This window comes from Etheostoma spectabile, chromosome 9, assembly GCF_008692095.1.
Source record: "Etheostoma spectabile isolate EspeVRDwgs_2016 chromosome 9, UIUC_Espe_1.0, whole genome shotgun sequence".
Classification (NCBI taxonomy): Eukaryota; Metazoa; Chordata; class Actinopteri; order Perciformes; family Percidae; genus Etheostoma; species Etheostoma spectabile.
The window spans coordinates 21,181,330-21,200,779 of NC_045741.1; the positions used below are offsets into that span (position 1 = coordinate 21,181,330).

The 19,450-nt window shown below is 40.5% G+C and overlaps 1 long non-coding RNA gene across 1 annotated transcript in view; it reads right to left on the reverse strand.

The window, feature by feature from the left end:
- Positions 1-6,906: 6,906 nt before the first annotated feature.
- LOC116695482 (uncharacterized) overlaps positions 6,907-19,450 on the reverse strand; it is an 18,978-nt gene continuing 6,434 nt past the window's right edge. Inside the window, exons 2-3 of the long non-coding RNA XR_004333467.1 lie at positions 7,763-7,767; positions 6,907-6,917 (exon numbers count right to left, since the gene is read on the reverse strand). This is a non-coding gene — a long non-coding RNA (uncharacterized LOC116695482). The remainder of the gene's footprint in view (positions 6,918-7,762; positions 7,768-19,450) is intronic.

The following is a 19,450-nucleotide window of genomic DNA, read 5'->3' on the forward strand; positions in this document are numbered from 1 at the left end:
GTGTGTGTGTGTGTGTGTGTGTGTGTGTGTGTGTGTGTGTGTGTGTGTGTCTGTGAAAAATCTCTTAAACCATTTATCGAATATACTTCACACTAGGTTTCCTGGGTACCCAATGAACTTGGTGTTTGGATCTTCAAAATCCACTTGTGCTTATCTTCAAAACTACCTTCCTCCATCGTGGTTAGCCTACTAAAGTGTGTATTAATTACTTAGCTTTCTACAGAGAACCATAGCCTGTTAGCTTGGTTTCAAGATGGCTTACACTCTATTCACATCAGGTAGTTACAGTCCCACCTGCTATGGGCGGGATGAAAACATGCGGAACTAGCTGGATGTGGTCCATAGCCTCTGGGCAAAAATGCCTCAGATGACTCTAAATGACAATTTTTGCCATATCAGATTTTTTTTCAGAAAGACAATACAGCGAATTCTGGTCTCAGGGGACATGAGGGAGGGAAGTATTCAAAAATACTCCCGGGTTTCTACTGATACAAAGCTCACTGCTAATCGGTGAAGTATCCCTTTGCTTTGTGGTCCTTCTGTAAGTAATTTTGGGGTCAGCTACAACGGTTCTGGAGACAGTTTTGAGCAGCAAAACCTCAGGCCAAGCAATCGGCATTTGGAACGGGCACTGTACTAGTGGTATAAAAGATGACAAGCCAGTACAGAAACCAGATGAGGATTTCATTGTCCTCACATGAACGCATAGTTATACACTTTTACACACACACACACACACACACACACACACACACACACACACACACACATACATAAAACCCACCAAGCTTTTAAGTCCCACCCCTAACTCAGATTCTTTGTGTCAGCTTTGATGATCAGTTTCAGTCATTGGCATGTCGTGATGCAATTGTTTCTCCTTTCATCTACACTTGTACTTGTATATTAGCAGAATTCTTGTCTGGGAGAGATCCCAGCGCTGAAAAAAAAGTACCAGGGGAGACCATCAGAGCTGGGTGATGGGGGCTTTCAGACTGTCTTTAGCCCAGCCAGTAGAGCCTTCACTGAGCCAAATCACTTCTATGACAGCCTCTCACCAGGGAGAGATTCATGGCCAGAATTAGTCACACTGTACTGCTGTCCTCAGGGCTGCGTATGTGGGTCATTGGAGGCAAGAAGAGTTTATGTTAAAGAATTTAATTTAAGTTTCCATAACTTGATTTTCTTTACACAATGGTTATGTATTACACTGTAGCTCTAGTTGTCCTTAAGGGATTAACCCATGAATTACATGCACAATGCTATATTCTCCTTTATGATGTAACACATAACCCAGCTAAAGGTCATTATTCATTCTGTGTACAGGTTCCCACAGGCAATAACAGTAGTAATAATGTTTTATAACGAAGTTTTGACAAACAATTAAAAATATGACAACTCTAAAAAAGATGTAAAATGTTGAGCGCACTGAATACTTTTGCTTTTATAAGGTGTTGAGTAGCTCTAAACTAGCTTGCATTAGGTCTGATGCAAAATATTCCATATAGACTTTTTGGAAATCACACATCTTATACATGCGGTGAAGCTGAAGGCTTCATCTTGGCTGTAGTGTTAGCTCTTGGTTGAATCTGTAGGGTTAAAGAAAGGAAAATTTCTTTTCATTCTTTGTATGCTAAGCAAGTGAAATGAGGCAATGATGATGATGCTCATTGGAACTTCTCCCTCAAATAGTGGAAAAAATCAAATCCTCTTGTTTGTGTACATCACTGACTGTCCCAGTTCCCACTGAATGTATTCATTCTCCGTCTCTTTAGATTGTAGTATGATTTGGCAGAGGGTAACCTTAAGGCCATGGGAGCGTGGATGGGTGTGTGTGTGTGTGTGTGGTAAGGTGGGGCGAAGGGATTAGAGGTTGGTTTTGTAGTGTCATCATGGTCTTGGGGTTTGTGGCTGAAGCCTGTTGGGCCAGGGTGGAGTGTGACTCGGTCTAGAGATGATCCCAGCTGGGAATCCTGTGGTCTGCTGGTGGTTTTTCTCTGGGCGGAAGAAAATATGATCCCTGCACCACAAATATAAAGACACATGAAAACACACATACACAAACAAACACACGCAAAACCCCATAAAGTGGGAAACCTCAAGCATAGATAGATAGATAGATCGATAGATAGATTGATAGACAGATAGATAGATAGATAGAAAGAACTTGTCCTAACATGCGGGACAAAGGAACAACCCATAACCTTTGACTTAATTTTTCCTCCGTTGAACCCCTTCTCCTTTCCCTCTCCAATACACGTACCCCCTTTTTACCTCTTCTTCCAATTTTCTTTCCATCATTGACTTACCAGGCAGGCATTTCTTGCCTCACCTTACCCAGAGCGCTGTTCTGCTTGGCTCTATAAAGACCTGGCCTTGTGCAGCTGTGCTGCCCCGGTGATGCAGTAGGAGAGGAATGTAGAACTTCAAAGTATAACATGAGCAGAGACAAAGAATGGCAGTGTTCAAGGAAGGATGAGAATATGTGATCTCATAAAACAGCACTCAAACACATTGGTCCATTTATGCGAGGTTAGCCTGCAGAGGATGATGAGGAGGAGGGAAGACCTGCCTCACATGTCTGCTGCTCGCTTTTGTGGGAACCAGAAGAGGAAGAGGCGGGTATACACGTGATGTTGTTCTCCAGAGATAGAGCGCATTGTAACTACACAGCTCGTTCAGCCACGGGTTATGGACTGTTAAAACATACATTGAGAGAGGGATGGTTGATGTGTTTGATACGGCTGATGTTTGCAAGATTTTGGTTTTAGTGGGCCATGAACTTTCTGGAGAAGAGTTTTGAAATTCCATAACCCTTGTAACTGCAAAAGACAGAGGCTGGGGCCCCTGAGAAAAGAAAGAGACAAAGAGAGAAATGTAGCAAGATTCCAAGAGAGCGGAAAGAATCCTTAAACTGCTTGCTAACAGTTTGAGGGGCTAATGGCTTTCAGATGTGCGCGTCGTCTTTTGTATTTTCAAAGGAGCATAAAACATCCCCTCTCAGAGGAATCCAAACAACGGCTGGAATTCACAGACTTAAAATTCACAACAGTGGTTAGGACCAAATGTTTATCTCATGTTCGCTCATGTTACAAGTACACACTGTGTTTAACATCCACAGACAGGCCTGTATTTTTTTTTATCAACTTTCATTTTTGGTTTCTTTACTTTTTCTATAATTTTGATGTATTCTTTGGGAGTGAAATAATGGGTGCAGGGGCTGGGCAGGGGTGGTGTTTTTCCTATTTCCTGTTTAAACCTTGGGGGAGCTGGGACTTTGACGAGGTGAGGTCATTTCAACTGTAAAGTTGACTGCAGGAGGGGGGTAGTTTCCCCTTCCACTCACATGTATGTTATGGCTGCTCTGTGACGGACGAGGGGCTCCATTTATCAGACAGTTTATAACACTATTATATTGTCATTTCAGTCATTAACAAGTAGAGTAAAAAAAAAGGTCGATACCACTCTCGTATTAGTCCATAAAAGCCAACAGCTGCAGTCAGTGACCTGTTAGCTTAGCTTAGGAAGACTGGAAACAGGGGGAAACAGCGGACCTTGCTCTGTCCAGAGGTGGCAAAATCCAACTAGAGATAATTTCTCAGAATGAGTTGAATTATTTCTTGACTTGGACCAGTAGCGTCCAGGAGTCTCTGCCAATTGCCAGGCGACGAGCAACTGACCACTAAGAAATTACCTCACCTCGTCCCAGCTCCCCCTTAGCCCGGAAACCAGTGTATGTTTTCCGATAGAACGAATAGAAACTGACAGGACAGATGGATGGAGAATCATTAAACTGAAAAAAAAACAGAGGTTGTAGTGTTATTAGGTGAAAAAAAATCCAGCTATCAGTCATCTCCGAACACTTATGTAAACTTGCCATCCTCATATCCAAGAACATTTTAAGAGTCACATGGTTTCTCTTTATCCTGAAATGTAGAAATATTCACTGAAACCCCCGGTGGTTTTCACCATAAAATACCTTCCTATGTCCCCTCACTACCAATCAAGCATGTTCAATAAATCAAATCCCAAAAATAATTCTTCATCACTTTTGGTCACGAAATTAAATAGAATCAATTTAAAATCAGTTTATGAATTGACATTCTAACTGCGCTAGTGAAGACAAAAGTAACCAAATATGTATACAATACATTCAAATTTACATGCTTTTTTTAAGAAATGTGACTGTGACTTTAATGTAATTCAACAACTAAACTAATTTCTGATAAAAACCCTCAAAACCTTCTTTACTGTAAATTCAGTAACTAATCTTATTTCCAATAAAACCCCTCCAAGAATATTTCCAAAGCTCAGCCTAACTACGAGGCAGTTCATACTGAGGAGTAATCCTCTTAAAATAACTAAAGCCACCGAGTTAAAAAGAAAAAGGGTGAAAAATGAAGCCTCCACCTTCTCCCACCCTCGTTGAATCTTTGAGAAGGGGGGGGGCAGCGCTACAGGAAATGGCGTCTGGATTTTGAAATGGTAAAAAAACTTTGATATCTCCCTCCTCCCTTCTTCTTAATGTTTTCACTTTGGCGTGCCTTTGTCATCTTCATTTTAGTGAAGCCATAATTTGCCCATTTACTGTGGTTTCATGTTTTAAAAAGTTTACGTTTTTAACATTTAAAAAGTCAAGATTTATTTAGATTTCCTAAATTTTTCCGAATGCCCCAGAGACCATCTTGCTGTTATTTGAATCTGTCTGATGATTTCAGCATTAGTCCTGTGGCAAAGGACCCAAGTGCAAATTTGGTGGATAGTGGTGACCAAATTGTTAACATAAACAACACAGACAGATGTTGTGATGACCTGATGTCCAGTTGTTCCTCGATTTCTTACATAAACACATCTGACCTGCACCCAGGTGCACCTGCTTAACTTTCATTTCAATGTGAATTTAGCATTTATAATTTATACCATTGTTTTCATTAAACAGTCAGCATTTAATATTTAATTTCCAATTGAATGTATCCATGCAAATTGTTGGATCTTCAGCAGTGGAAGAAGTAGTCAGACACTTAACCTGATAAAAGTGCTGTATCAATAATGTACAAATGTTGTGAACAAATTATTTTCTTGTGCAAGTAGATGAAAAAAGACAATTTGAAATAACGTTGCACACTTGTGTTCCGCATGGCCTTCAGCTGTGGAATACATGTAGTGGAGTAAAAGTAAAAAATGTCTTCTGAAATGTAGCGGAGTGTGAAGTAGCATAAACTGGAAATGCTTAAGTAAAGCACAAATAACTTAAATTGTACTTAAGTAGCATTTACCCACCTTAACAGTATATACTCAGGAACAACTCAAATATGAGTAATTAGAAGAAGCAGTAAAAGCTTCATACTGTAGTAATGCAACCTAAGAGAATCCCTAAACTAAATCCCAGCAGTGGCATTGGATCTTCAGCACTCTCAAAGCTTAAACTGGCAGCTACAAAGGTTTGCACCCCAAAAAAATTAAAATACTCAATCAAAGTAAAATTTCAGTCTAAACACATCACCCTTACAATAAGTGCAGGCGAGATTGACCAATTATTATTATTACGTCTCCCATTACAAAGACGTCTCCATCTCTGTCACCTTAGAATAAATGTTTACCTATAAATATTCGCTCGCTGTCTGCAGAACAGGTGAAGACAGCGAAGGGGAATCTAATCTTCAAAGTAAAAGGACATCGTCAGTGTTATGTCCGTTCAGGACGAATTAATCTGTGTTTGTTTGGTAATGCCTTAACGTGTGTTCGTTTGTAGCGCCTCGGCACATGTGGTTTCCGTTTTTTTTAAAGTACAATTTCCTTCAAGCAGTTTGAACCATGTTCTCGTTTTAGTATCATTCCAACCTACTAAGCCAATAGTTTATGATCCGGCCGAATAGCATGAAAGTCCTGCTTCACCTCACTTTGCCTGAGCACAACAACCCACTGCCAGGCATCTGCACATCCACTTGTGTTTTTGAGTGCAAGCTTGTGTATGTGCACGTACAAGTAAAGGTACAAGAGTGCGTCCTTGTGTTGTCAATGGATTGGGTTGGAAAAGCCACAAAAAGTCTTTTATGAGTGTGAAACTCTAGTAAAGCAGTTGTACTTGGGACAAATGGGAGAACAGGACATCCAGCTAGCAGCCAGTCTGCTCTGCTGCACTGTGATCATTAGAGGTTTGGGCAACAGATGCTAAGATACTTGGAACATCCTCTTAACCTACCTGCCTATCAGCATTCCTTTCACCTTTCATCCATCCTTGCAGTCCTTCCTGCCATTGTCTCACGCTTGCTTCTTGTTTGGCTGCAGCTGTTTTCCACGGGGAATCACAGAGGTGGTGACAACGATAGCAAAGGAGGTGCAGATCTGTAATGTAAGTGTGTTTGGAGAAAGAGGGGAAGAGAGTGGAGAGACGTATAAAATATGTCATGAGGTGGATTGTTCCAAGGAATTGCCACTTTATGTTACAATAATACAAAAACAAAACATACTCCATACATTTTCCAATAAAACAAATCAAGAAAATTCCTCTTGTATCCTCTTTATGGGAAAACTGAAGTCATGTCCCTCTATCAACACAAACAAATCCTGTTGCTTCCTGCAACTGACTGTGACACATTTGTTAAGGGTCAAACCTCTATTGCTGTAAGACACGCATACGCTCTGAGGTCTGTTAAAGCTGTGTATCAATGGACCACCCAAGAGTTTTACACAAACCCCAAAAAAGGGGAATTGAATTGGGGGGGGGGGGTAGTGTAGAAACACAGAATAGAGCATACGTTTGACAAGTAGGGAGATCTAAAGATATGATGAGTCAATGTTCACACTCTGAACTGCTAATGTATACAAATGGTCCAACACATGCAATACACGGCTGCCTGGTCACTACCATAGTGGTTTTTCTGAGGGTCAGTTTGGGGTTAAAAGCCACAGGTGGCCAGCTGTGTTTGCTACATCGTGATACTACCATCCGTGTCTGTTTTTCTCTCCCTCTTTTGCTCAAACCCAGTATTTTTTATCTCATTTGTTTAATTTAGTCCATCTAGGTCACAGCGATATTGTTGCTCAAAGGACAAATGCACTTATCTACTGCCATGTTTACCCGGCTTTCATACTACTTTCAGACTAAATCGTCAGGCATACTGGAAAAGACGGAGTAGGCTTTGTTAATTATGGTGATTACATACTATGTTTAAAGGAATTGCTTGGTAATTTTCACATATTGAAGAGAAGCTCAAGACCACTCTCAACATGACAGCCAGGAGCCGATTAGCTTATCTTAGTATAAAGCCAAACAGGGGGAAATGGCTATTTAGGTGATAAATTAATATGTATCTAGTTTGTTTAATCCATACAAACACAGCAAGTACATACAGCAAGTTTAAAAATGACAAGTGCCGTGTTACTAACAGTTGTGCAGGATTACTTCTTGGCCTGCTTCCAGTCTTTATGCTAAGCTAACTGTCTCCTGCCTGTAGATTCATATTTTACAGACAGTGGAAGAAAGCAAAGTATATTTCCTAATATGTAGAACTATTCCTTTAAGACTACATTCAGTAGTTTTGTCAAACAGCAACCAAATAATTTGAACATTTCTTTCTATTTATTCAGATATTAAGACAAAACTTCTAATGCCAAAGTCCATAAATCTGGATTCAGTTTTCTGCTAAAACCTGCTTTTCTTTTTCATACAATGTGATTTAGAATAATTCTGTTAACAGCTGTATTTCCATTTGCAAAACCTGATTATTTGGCCAGGTACGGTATATGTTTATTAAGTGTGCACGCAGCCTGAAGAATTTGGAAGTAACGGTACACGAAAAGGAATGCATTATAGCATTTCCTTTTGGCAATAATAAATTAAACAACACAAAGGAGGATAACAAACACAACACAGATGCAGTTCCTTCCTTAACTAGATTACTCACAATCATCTATATTTATTATTTCATGTGCATTGGTCATTTTCACTCACTCACTCACTCACACACACACACACACACTCACTCAACTCACTCACTCACTCACTCACTCACTTTAACCAGAAGTTGCTCACACCCAGTCTCCAACATGTGTTTTCTTAGCACAGACTAGTGCAATTCTGCTCAGCTGGGCTGTGGCTGCTTGTCACCCCACTGGAGCTCCCAAACAGGACACTTTGAAGTGTTGAGGCCCCCCCACATGGAGAAAGCAGTACTGTAGGTGTACAAGCAGACAGAGGCCTTGGGGTGGTCGGTCAGGATGAAAGACGCTGCTGTAGCAGTCCAGCTGTTTGCTCTGACAGCCCAACACCAAGGAAATACAGGATTTGGGAGAGTCAATATTTTATGTCTGGTTGAGTCGCTGATAGACTCAATGAACTCTTGAGAGAGTCTGTGAGGCCGCTGAGCTGCCAGTTCATCATATTTGTGGTTCTTTGAATTCTTGCCTTTCCAAAGCATTGAAAAAAACCTTCTAAAATGGATCCCTAATACAACGTAAACTTGGCCATCAAATTCCCAAGACTTTCTGTAATGTTAACTGGAAGGGAAAAGAGACGATATGTGACTGTGGAGGTGTGTGGTCTCGCAGAGGAAGTGTGTGTAAGCCTTTCTATAACATGGTCTCACGCATCTGGTACTAGTTGAAGGCTGGTGGTTTGAATGTGCTCTGCGCAGTTTAAAAGTCTCTTCCACATCAGTGCACTGTTTGACTTGATTAGCATACTTTACTCTATTTTGCGTCTCTAAATAAAATAAAGACTCCACATATGGGTACAGATATAGAAGAGTTATGTAGCAGATGATGTACGTCAGTGCACATTTGTCATTAGTAGTCACCTTTTGATTATCCAATAAGATGAGTCAATTCAGAGAGAAACAACTCCATCAACTAAAAAAACACAAACATCTGGCTTTTGTCTTTATTTGGGAAAGTTGCAATCGGCATTCATTCCCAAGACAAATGACTCTGCAGTTGTTACAGGTAGTGACATGACACTTGGGACAACATTCTTATGATGCTGTGGCAACTTCTGCGACTCTTTGTGATCTCATTCACAAAATTTCGTCCGTCTCTGTACAAGCAGCGCTGGTCATCATTCCAAATTAGTCTGCACTGAATTTTAAAGAGAGACTGATAAAGGTAACATGTATGAACAAGAAATAACCAGCATAACATTTTCTCTGGCCTTCATGCTGTTTTCTACTGTTTACTAGCCATGTTTTCTGGTGCGTTCATGACATTGATCGTGACACACCAGAAAACAGAAAAAAACAAAAGCAGGAAAGCATACTCGTATACTGGGAATGGGAAAGGAGTCTATCACATATTTTTTGCTGGTTTCCCCATGTTTAAAAAACCTACAAATACGCTCTTATTTTGGTGGGAAAGGGGTATGGGCATAGACCATGGGTATGAGTGCAAAAAGGTTCCTAGGCCTGCACGTGTTCATAATGAGCACACACCCAGCATACTCAAGTGGGTTTGTCGTTTTGCATGTGTAGAGGAGGACCATGGTCGAAATATTTTAAATTTGAATCAAGAATAAGGCTTAATAATAAGTTACATTTACGTTTCTTATTTTATGTCACATACATGAAGTCATGTTAACCCATCCTATCAGGAGTGGGTGGCGGCCGGGGGGAAATTTTACTTAACGTCCATGTCTTTGATGGTGTAGGAAACCCAAGCAAACACGTGAAGAAAAGGCAAACTCCCACCAGAAAGGCTCTGCCCCAACCGGGGATCAAACCCAGGAACCTTCTCGATGTGAGTCGACAGTGCTAACAACTGAGGCACCACTAGACCCTTGGTAAGGTCACGGTTTGCCATGGTATAGCAATATAGGAGTTTGTGGATGTGTGTTTGTGATCGCCCTTATCCGAAGACTAGGCTAAGGAATGCAGTCATCTCTGTCAGCTCTCTCTCCAGCTATCTTCATTGTAACCGTTCCCACATACTGGTCATGTGATTTACAGCTATGGGCCCCAACTCTGGAGATATAGGGCAAATTCCTGACTGGGATCAGTCAGGTTTCATACACACAGCAAAGGGTCATGAGCCAAGACGAGAGGAGGGATGGAGCAAGGAAAGGGGAGAGGAGCTAAGGAGATAAGAAGCCAGAATTGGTTCAAACAAAAGAAAAGAAAGGTAAAATAAAGACCTTATGCATCTTTGGATTTGGCGTTAGGTGTTAGGAGGGTTCATGTTAATGAGGAACTAAAGCAGGGGCCAATCAAGGACATTATGGGGGAAGAAAGAGTAAAAACTGAGCAAAGGCAGAACAAGGAAAAAAAGCAAGAGTAATTTCCAAGTCCAGGGTTTTCTCTGAGAGGTGTGAGGTTTTACAGTGTTTAAAATCTCCAAAGTCTTGCTGACATAAGACCTCAGCAGAAGTCGCTGGCCATTTCATAGAAAGAGATCTACCCTGCTGTATACTGCTGTATATACCAAGAAGATTCAGACATTTATCAACACATGTCTGCGGCGCATTTTACAGATCCGCTGGCCCGATACCATCAGCAACCAAGAACTGTGGCAACGAACAAATCAACAACCGACAGATGAAGAGATCATCCAAAGGCGCTGCAGATGGATAGGACATATTCTCCGCAAGCCGGCTTCAAACATCACCAGGCAATCTCTTTCCTGGAACCCTCAGGGGAAGAGAAAAAGGGGTCGACCCCAAAACAGCTGGCGTCGAGACCTGGACGCTGACGTCAAGAGAACAGGCCACTCTTGGGGACAACTAGAGAAAATCGCACAGGACCGGAGTGCCTGGAGAACCCTTGTCGGCGGCCCATGCCCCAGGAGGGGTAGTAGGCGTAAGTAAGTAAGTAAGTATACTGCTGTGGCAGTAATCAGATTGAAATGTATCATATGCCATTCATGTATACAGTTTGGCTCCCGTCCTATATGTTTTAGAGTACTGTTTCACCATGTAAATCAAGTTTTACAGCTAACACATGTAGCTAGTTTTTATACCAAACAGATGGGTAATCATACTGATAGATTAACACCATTCTTTAGTTTGGGCAGAAAAACAGTGCATACTTCCATCACTATAGCTAACAGAAAGCCATAGCAGTCCTGCCCTCTTGCTAAGATAAAGCAGGGCTATGAAAACAATGTAATAGGGTTTGTAAATGCTAAAACACATTCCCAGCTGTCATTGTTGATGCTAGATAAGAGTGCTGCTGTAGAGTGACCATTTCTATCAGTATGTGTAAGTGGTCAGCGCAGCCTATTGTGAAAACAACACAGTCTTTACCTACTTGAACAAGGGCTGGGCTCGTGACATGTGAGATAATGTCAAAGACTTGGTATGTTATTTCCTTAAGCCACTTCAAAACCAAAAAGACAAAGAGTGGGTGGTGGAAGCAGCAATCAAAGCAGCAGCTGGTGATAAGCGACAGTGATGTGTCTGTTGTAAGGAGAACAACAACAGATAATGGTATTAAGATGATCTTCAGGGGGCAGATTCTGTCACACTCTTTCTTTAGATGATTAGAGTCGAAGAGCAGCAGCAGTTGGCACAAGGTTTTTCCATTGGCTTCCAATGTATGCTCAACCCAACCCCCCCACCCTTCCATTTTCCTCCACATGCTTCATCACCACCCAAACCCAGTCTATCCTGTCATCCCCATAGAAGTTTTATCCTCCTGACCAGGAAGGAAGTTAGCCAAATATGATGCAGACGGAGAGACCTTAATGATGGTTTGATAATGATAATCATTACTGAAATGATGATGAAAGATGTGTTGCTGTGAGTAATTCAATGATGTCACTGGAAGGCAATGAGAAGCTGGGGTGGGAGAAGCAGCTGTGCGTGTCTGGACATGAAAAGTGAAGGGACAAGGATGAGGACAGCTGGAATAAAGGTGGGCGCACGAGATAGAGCGACAAGCACTACAGAGGAGTTTATTAAAGGGGGTGTCTATGACGTTTTTAAATATTTGTCCAGACACTAATGTAATTAGTATGAGGTCTGGAACCTTGATGACTATTGAAGGACATGTTTGGGAATGATTGGGTAACAAAAGGTAAAGGCTGCTGGGAGAGCAGGGGGGATTTTCTCTGGATGAGGGCACATTTTTATTTTAAACTACAACCAAATGAAGCTCATATGGGAATTAGAGCTAAAGGGAACAATGTGTGCAATTGCAACATGGCAAGCAGTGATGGTTTCCATTTAAATTGGGAGCCTTAGTTCTCTGGCTTCCAGAGAGTTTTTTTGTTTTTAAATATAAGTTTTCCCTGAACAATATGAACTCATGAGAACCATAGACCGTACGGTCTATGATAAGAACACACAAATTGCCAAAGGATAAGGCTGGCTATATACAGTGCATGTATGTATAGCCAAAAGCCTCAGAAAGCTTATTTCCACTGTGCCATACCATCGTTGTCCCAAAACTATTCAAAAAACGTTAATGAGTCCCAACTTGGCGCTGGGTGACACATGTACCTTCTTTACAATTAACCTGGGCACTGTGAATTATTTTTAGTCAATGGCACAAAAAATACTTAGAATTCGGAGTGAGTATTAATCTATGCCTGGGTTTTGGGAAATGACTGAGCCTTTTTAGAAATCGAAATATATATCTGTGTTCACTTTTTAAAAATGTCTTCAGTAGGGACAAATTAGGTTTGTGTGCCAGAGAGGGTAGGGCAGTCAGAAAGAAATAAGAGAACAAGAAATACGTTTTTGGTTTAGTGGGATTTGTTGACAAGAAAATCGATCTTATCCTTTGAATTAAGTGGTTCAAACTACTTTTAAATAATCTGGTTAAATTTTTTCCAGTCAGAAACATTCCTTTTCTGCCTGCAGCTGTACCCCGCGCATTTACCTTCAGTAGAGATCTCAGGTCTTGACTGCATTAATCATCCCTACTATCTAATATAGTCTGTAAAGATGTCGAAATGAAGGTGTATGACCCAATCTGTTATGGAATACACTATGATTTTGATTGAAAATGGTTTCTTGATGTTTTTGTGAATTGATCTTTCACTGAAAGATGAGAGGATATAAATTGCATTAATAATTTTATCTCAAAATAAACTGAATTTGAGAATTTAACACAAAAACTAGGACAAAACTGAGTAGCTTAAGAAATAGGATGGCATTCATTGATGAGGAATGCCATGAAACAGACATTTACCCCAAACAAAAGTGGCCAAACACCTGCTAGATATAATCGGAGGTCATCAGTGAGGTTTACCATTAGCTGGGAAAGCAAGCAATGGTCAATAGCATTGAGTTTACTACTCAGCTTCACCTGGTTTCTCTTTCCAGACATTTCAGAAGTGTTGGGTTGTAGACACAGGTACAAGTCAAGCATAAAGGTGAGAGTCTCCTCAGAGTCATTATCCAGTGTACAAACCTGATTCAAGTAGTATTTGTTTGAGCACACATTGGAGAAAATTATATAAAACAACATGTTTATAGAATCATAAAAAAATATTTAAAATTCAGGTTGTGAAACGCCTGTGTCCTGGCTTTGTTCAACTTGTCTCATTCTGGTTTTCTAAAACGTCATCCATCTGTGTTTCATGTTTCTTAAAATAAACAGTACTTGCAAATGCAATAAGTGACTTTGGTTTGTTTATCACTGTGCCATTCTTCTACTATAGTTATGTTTTCAAGATGTTTCCATTTCACTTCATGTTCTTTTCTGTCCTTTTTGATTTTTTTTTAATAAACATCTGTTTATTCATTTTAAAATATTTTGAATAAAAATCCAGCAGAACAAACATACAAACAACAAATGCACAGAAAACAACAAAAGAAAAAAATATTCTCTGACCCTATACAAAAAAGGTACACATTATTTATCACCTAAGTTACAAGGTATTGACATATGACACATTTAAGACTAACGACAGGTTGCCAGATTTTCTGAAAGAGTCCCTCATTGTTTTACGCATTAATGGACAAAGTGACGCCGTAGACTTCCACGGCGTTGAGTGAAGTCTATTAGGAGCACTTTCCCGGTGATGGGAGTGTTACTGCGCAGCCTCCAACTGAGCTTGACAACGTAGATGTGACGTGAGCAACCTGTTTTGTGCCAAGAGAAATCTGAATCATTCCGAATCTTGCAGAGATGGATGTGGGTATATGTTAGGAGATAACACAGGCATATTATTGCTAACTTAAATGCTAGTTATTTTAACTAAGTAATTAAACTTAAAATCTTCTACTTTTGGGTCAGGTTTAATGAATTCAAATTGTCTTTTGTGTCAAGTTTTTTGTTTTTTGTTTGTTTGTCTCATTTCAGATCACTGACGTCCTGGTTCTTTGTCCATCTTCCCGACTGTGTGATCACCTGTCCCCACCCCTATGTGTTGCACCTGCGTCTCATTGTCCCCCCTGTCTTGTGTATTTAAGTCTTGCCCTTGTTGTTGTGTAACGGTTTTGTTTTGTAACTTGTTTTTCTCAACCACTCATTTTTCTCTTGGGGTAGACATTGTTTCTATTTACTCATTAAGTAAGAACATTAAGTACACACCTGCACGAAAAATGAGCAATTTCACCTTTATTAAACTTCCAATTAAATTCAAATAAATTAAACTTGTATGCCATATCTTTGTTGTTGTTTTGTACCACCTCTAGTCTTCTGTTTATAGGAATAATAACTTACAAAACTGTGTCTTAGTATTTTCAAACAATGATGCCAATACTCAGCGTTGGTTTGTTCTCCAGAAGGTTATGTCTTATGACCTCAGGGTCTCTTACATACTTCCAGAGTGAGCTATGAGAGACTGACCCACAGCTCAACACAACTGATGACATAGCTTCCATCTGACTTGAAGTTTGCCTGTTAATTAAGGCTGTAAACAGGTGGGTGAGAGAGGCTTTGTAGCTGACTTTATACTTGACAATCAAACTTCCTCCCTTGAAATTTAATTAGGTTTACTTCCTCAGTTCCCCTTGAAGGATGGAAATGTACCTTTCACTAAGCACACAAACACACAAACACACGTCTGTATGCAGACACAAAAACATGTAATGTCAGGAATACCCCTACATGTTGTATAAGGCCAAGTGTGCGTGCTTCTACAGCAGAAACTCATTAACAAAAGAGCTGCCTATGTTCGTTTGGCACACATAATGCACCTGAAAAAAATATTGCGTACTGCATAGTTACTAGACGACCACTTGGAGTGTTTTTTTTCATTCATCTTCTGAAAATGAAGGTTGTGGTGTGTTCTGTCAGCATGTGATGTGTTCTGTCAGCAACAAAAGAAAAAAGCCATAGCCATAGCTATGTACTATGTAAACTACGTTATACTAATACAATTACAGCACCTTATCTGGGTTTTACCTGTAAATCCCTAGTCAGAGGATAGAGATATTAAAATTGACAGATTCATAACAATAACTTACAGATTCTAAAAGCATACACTTCTTTCTTTCAAGGTTTTTTTACTTCATTTTTTACCAAATAAACTTACAATACAGTTATATGTAGGATGGGTGTGCAGTACAATCAAGATTTATTGAATTAAAGCATTTCAGTAAAAGAAAACGGAAAAGGCTAGACTTTGTGAAGTAAATATGTGTGCTGGAAGATGGTGCTTCAATTCCTATGTTGATTTAAAATATGTGAAGTCAGTTTAAAGTTAAAAAAGGGAAAGGGAAGAGGGAGAAAGCCTTTAGTTTGACAATAATCTCTGTATCATGTATCAGTTAAAGGTAAGTGCTCCCAGACTGTAACTCGTCTAGATTAGATATTGACATTGTGAGAGGAAGGGTGCTTAGAGGAACATTTTGTATCTATAATTTGCATCTGAAGGGTGAGTACTACTTGAAGTGTTAAATGTAAAAGTACTTGTTTTGCAGAAAACTCTGATTCATAAATTATTATATGTTATCAATATACACGTTATACACAGTTTTCTGCAGATCCTGTAATGTCTGGTTCCCTCTGCTGGAATAAAGTAGTATCACTTTTTAGTCCAGGGTAGGAATGAGGTCACACCTTGTCCATGAGTGACACTTCCAATTACCCCAGGCCCACCATCCTTACTGGATGTCCCCAATTGTTGTGTTAGCCTGGCATCAGAAAGAGCGTTTGTTGAATAGCAGGCCTTGCACTGTTGTCTTTAGAACTTAGAGCTTGAGAGTTAACTGGCTTCACTCTGGGGGTCCGAGGGTTAACTGACGCCAAAATCAACAGGAAAAAAAGAGAGAAACAACAGTGGACAGCTTGAGGAATGCTCCAAGAAAGAAATGATTAGAGGAAGGAATAGAGAGAAATGGGGAAAGAGGGGAAACAGAAAGAGAGCATGCATGCGAAAACTTCTTCCACAATTAACTGAGAACAGAGAACAGAGGCCCTGTTGTGTTGCCGACAAAACACCTGGCAGAGAGCAGGAGAAGGGGATGACAGGGAGTGTCAAAGCTCAGGGGCATATTGGACAAAAAGATCAGGGAAACTTGTGTTGAGGAGACTGTATGCATAAGTGCTCATAAGAGAAACAAAGTTCTGTATTTTATGAAATACAGGAAATTCATTGTGTGTGTACAATGTGCATGTGTATGCTGTGTCTGGGTCTAGACAAAAATGGGTAAATGTGCATGTGTGTTTTTGTGCACACTGTAATCCCAGTCAGGGTCCCATGGGAAAGCAGTGTGTGTGTGTGTGTGTGTGTGTGTGTGTGTGTGTGTGTGTGTGTGTGTGTGTGTGTGTGTGTGTGTGTGTGTGTGTGTGTGTGTGTGTGTTTCCTGGAGGCCCCCAGGCCCCAGCTGAAATGTGACTGTGCTGCAGCCAGGTCCTCAGCAGCTCAGCTCAGCTAAGCCAGGCTCAGAGCTGCCACTGGTGCAAAGCATTGGTTTCCTGTGCACATTCCCCACCTCCCCCGCCGTGTTATTGTTGGCCCAGACAGAGGGGTACACAGCTAGGAACCAAAGGTCTTGCAGAGGCTTCCACGGTCCCTACACCTCAAGGCCTGCAGAGCCCAGAGATAGGCAGCTGGACCTTGTGGGGCAAACTGGGCCTTGTGGGTATAGGGCAACAGTGGTGGAAGAAGTATTCAGACTCTAAAAATACAAAAATCACACTGTAAAAATACTGTTACAAGTAAAAGTCCTGCATTGAAAATGTTACTTAAGTAAAAGTATGTACGTAGCATAACATAATAATATGTTTCTTGATTTGATTCTAATTAGTAGCTGACCTTAGCCAGCAGTTAAAACACAAAATATTTCACGTCAATGTCATCTTATGGATGGTTTCAACCATAGACTGTATATATATATTAGAATCTAATTAGAATCAAATCAAGAAACATATTATTCTGGAGTAGTTCCTGCGAATCTTAAACATGCAGTTGTGCTGCCTTTATTAAAGAAACCTGGGCTGGATCCTACTATTTTGTCTAATTTTAGGCCTATCTCCAGATTGCCTTTCGTCTCTAAAATCTTAGAGAAGATTGTATATTCCCAGCTCATGAACTTTTTAAATGAACAAACAATTCTCGAAAAGTTCCAATCCGGTTTTAAACCATTGCACAGCACAGAATCAGCACTTTTAAGAGTTTTTAATGATATTTTTTTAGCTACTGACTCTGGTCACTGTGTTGTTCTTGTACTTTTAGATATGACTGCTGCATTTGATACAGTGGACCATGAAATCCTGATTGCTCGTTTGGAGCAGTGGGTGGGCGTCAGTGGCACAGCACTGGAGTGGTTCAGGTCCTACCTGTCACATCGGACTTTCTGTGTCGGCTTTGATGACTCGGTGTCCTCCACTGCTCCTCTCTCATGTGGGGTTCCACAGGGCTCGGTACTTGGCCCTCTTTTATTTTCTCTCTATCTACTCCCACTTGGCTCTATTCTCAGGAAACATGGCATTTCTTTTCATTGTTATGCGGACGACAGCCAGATTTATGTCCCCCTCAAAAAATCAGATTCTAACACTGTGAACCCACTGCTACAGTGTCTACAGGACATTAAGGCTTGGATGTCCTTAAACTTTCTAAATTTTAATGAAAAAAAGACCGAAGTCATGGTCTTTGGTGGCACTTCTCTGACCTCCTCCCAAGTTGATTTGGGTTCTTTGGCGCAGTATCGCAAGCCGATTGTAAAAAATTTGGGTGTAAAAGTGGACTCAGAACTTAAATTTGACAGCCAGATTAAAGCAGTGGTGAAGTCTAGCTTTTTTCAGTTAAGGCAGCTAGCAAAAATTAAACCAGTCCTTCAGAGACAAAACTTTGAGACAGTAATCCATGCCTTTCTGACCACTCGGCTGGATTACTGTAATGCACTTTATATGGGGGCTAGCGGGTCCTCCATTGCTCGTCTTCAGCTTGTACAAAATGCTGCTCACGTCTTTTACAGGCACTAGCAGTATGACACATTTCACCTATTTTAGCTTCACTCCACTGGCTGCCCGTCAATTTTAGGATTCATTTTAAAATTCTTTAATTGCTTTTAAAGCCTTGAATGGCCTTGCCCCCCCTTACCTCTCTGAGCGGCTGCACCCCTACAACCCTAGCCGATCTCTCAGGTCAGCTGACCACTCTCCTGACGGTGCCTAAAGCTAGGCTTAAGCTCAGGGGGACCGTGCGTTTGCCGTCGCAGCTCCAAAACTTTGGAATGGGCTGCCTCTGCACATTAGACAGGCCTCCTCTCTGTCTCATTTAAAACTCTTCTTAAAACCCACCTCTTTTCTTTGGCTTTTAACACCAGGTAGAGTGATGATTTTATGTGTATACCTTTACCACATGCCGCTAGTGCATTTTGTTTTTTTTATTTTATTATACCTATTATATTGTGCTTTATTGTGTTATCTATTATTCGTATGATCATGTTGTGCAGCACTTTGGAAACCTTGTGTTGTTAAAATTGTGCTATATAAATAAAGTGGATTGTTGGATTGGTATATATATTATATATATATATATATATATATATATATATATATATAGGCCGGGTGGATTGCTATAAGGAAAGTGGTTGACTAGGGGCTAACGGTAACTAGCTAGCTCGTTCCAGGGCTGTTGTCAGCTCTCATCCTGACTGAGTCTCTGCGTCGGGAGAGTAAGCCAGACAGACTAGGGTGTGCTAGCTGGCTAAATTAGCATTATATCCCATACATACAGCTAACGTTAACGTTTTTCTGTGACATTATATAGTTTACAATTACCCCAGAACGTATCATCTGGGTGACTGTGTTTTGCGTTAAGAGTAGGCCTAAGTAGAGGGTGAAGGGTTATATGACGCCACTGACAGGCGACTAAAGGAAATGACCCGTGTCTGAAAAAAAAAACAGATCTCTCTGGCTTTGAAATTTGGTGGAAACATTTGGGACAGTGTATAAACACAACTCATGAAAATATATAACATTGCTGTTTTTGGACATTTTGTTGCAAAGATTTTGCATATTGTACCTTTAACATGGTGCACGCAGTAAACATTATACTTGTTAAACACCAGGATGTTAGCAATCATTGTAAGCTTGCTAATGTTAGCATTTGGAAGAACCACCGC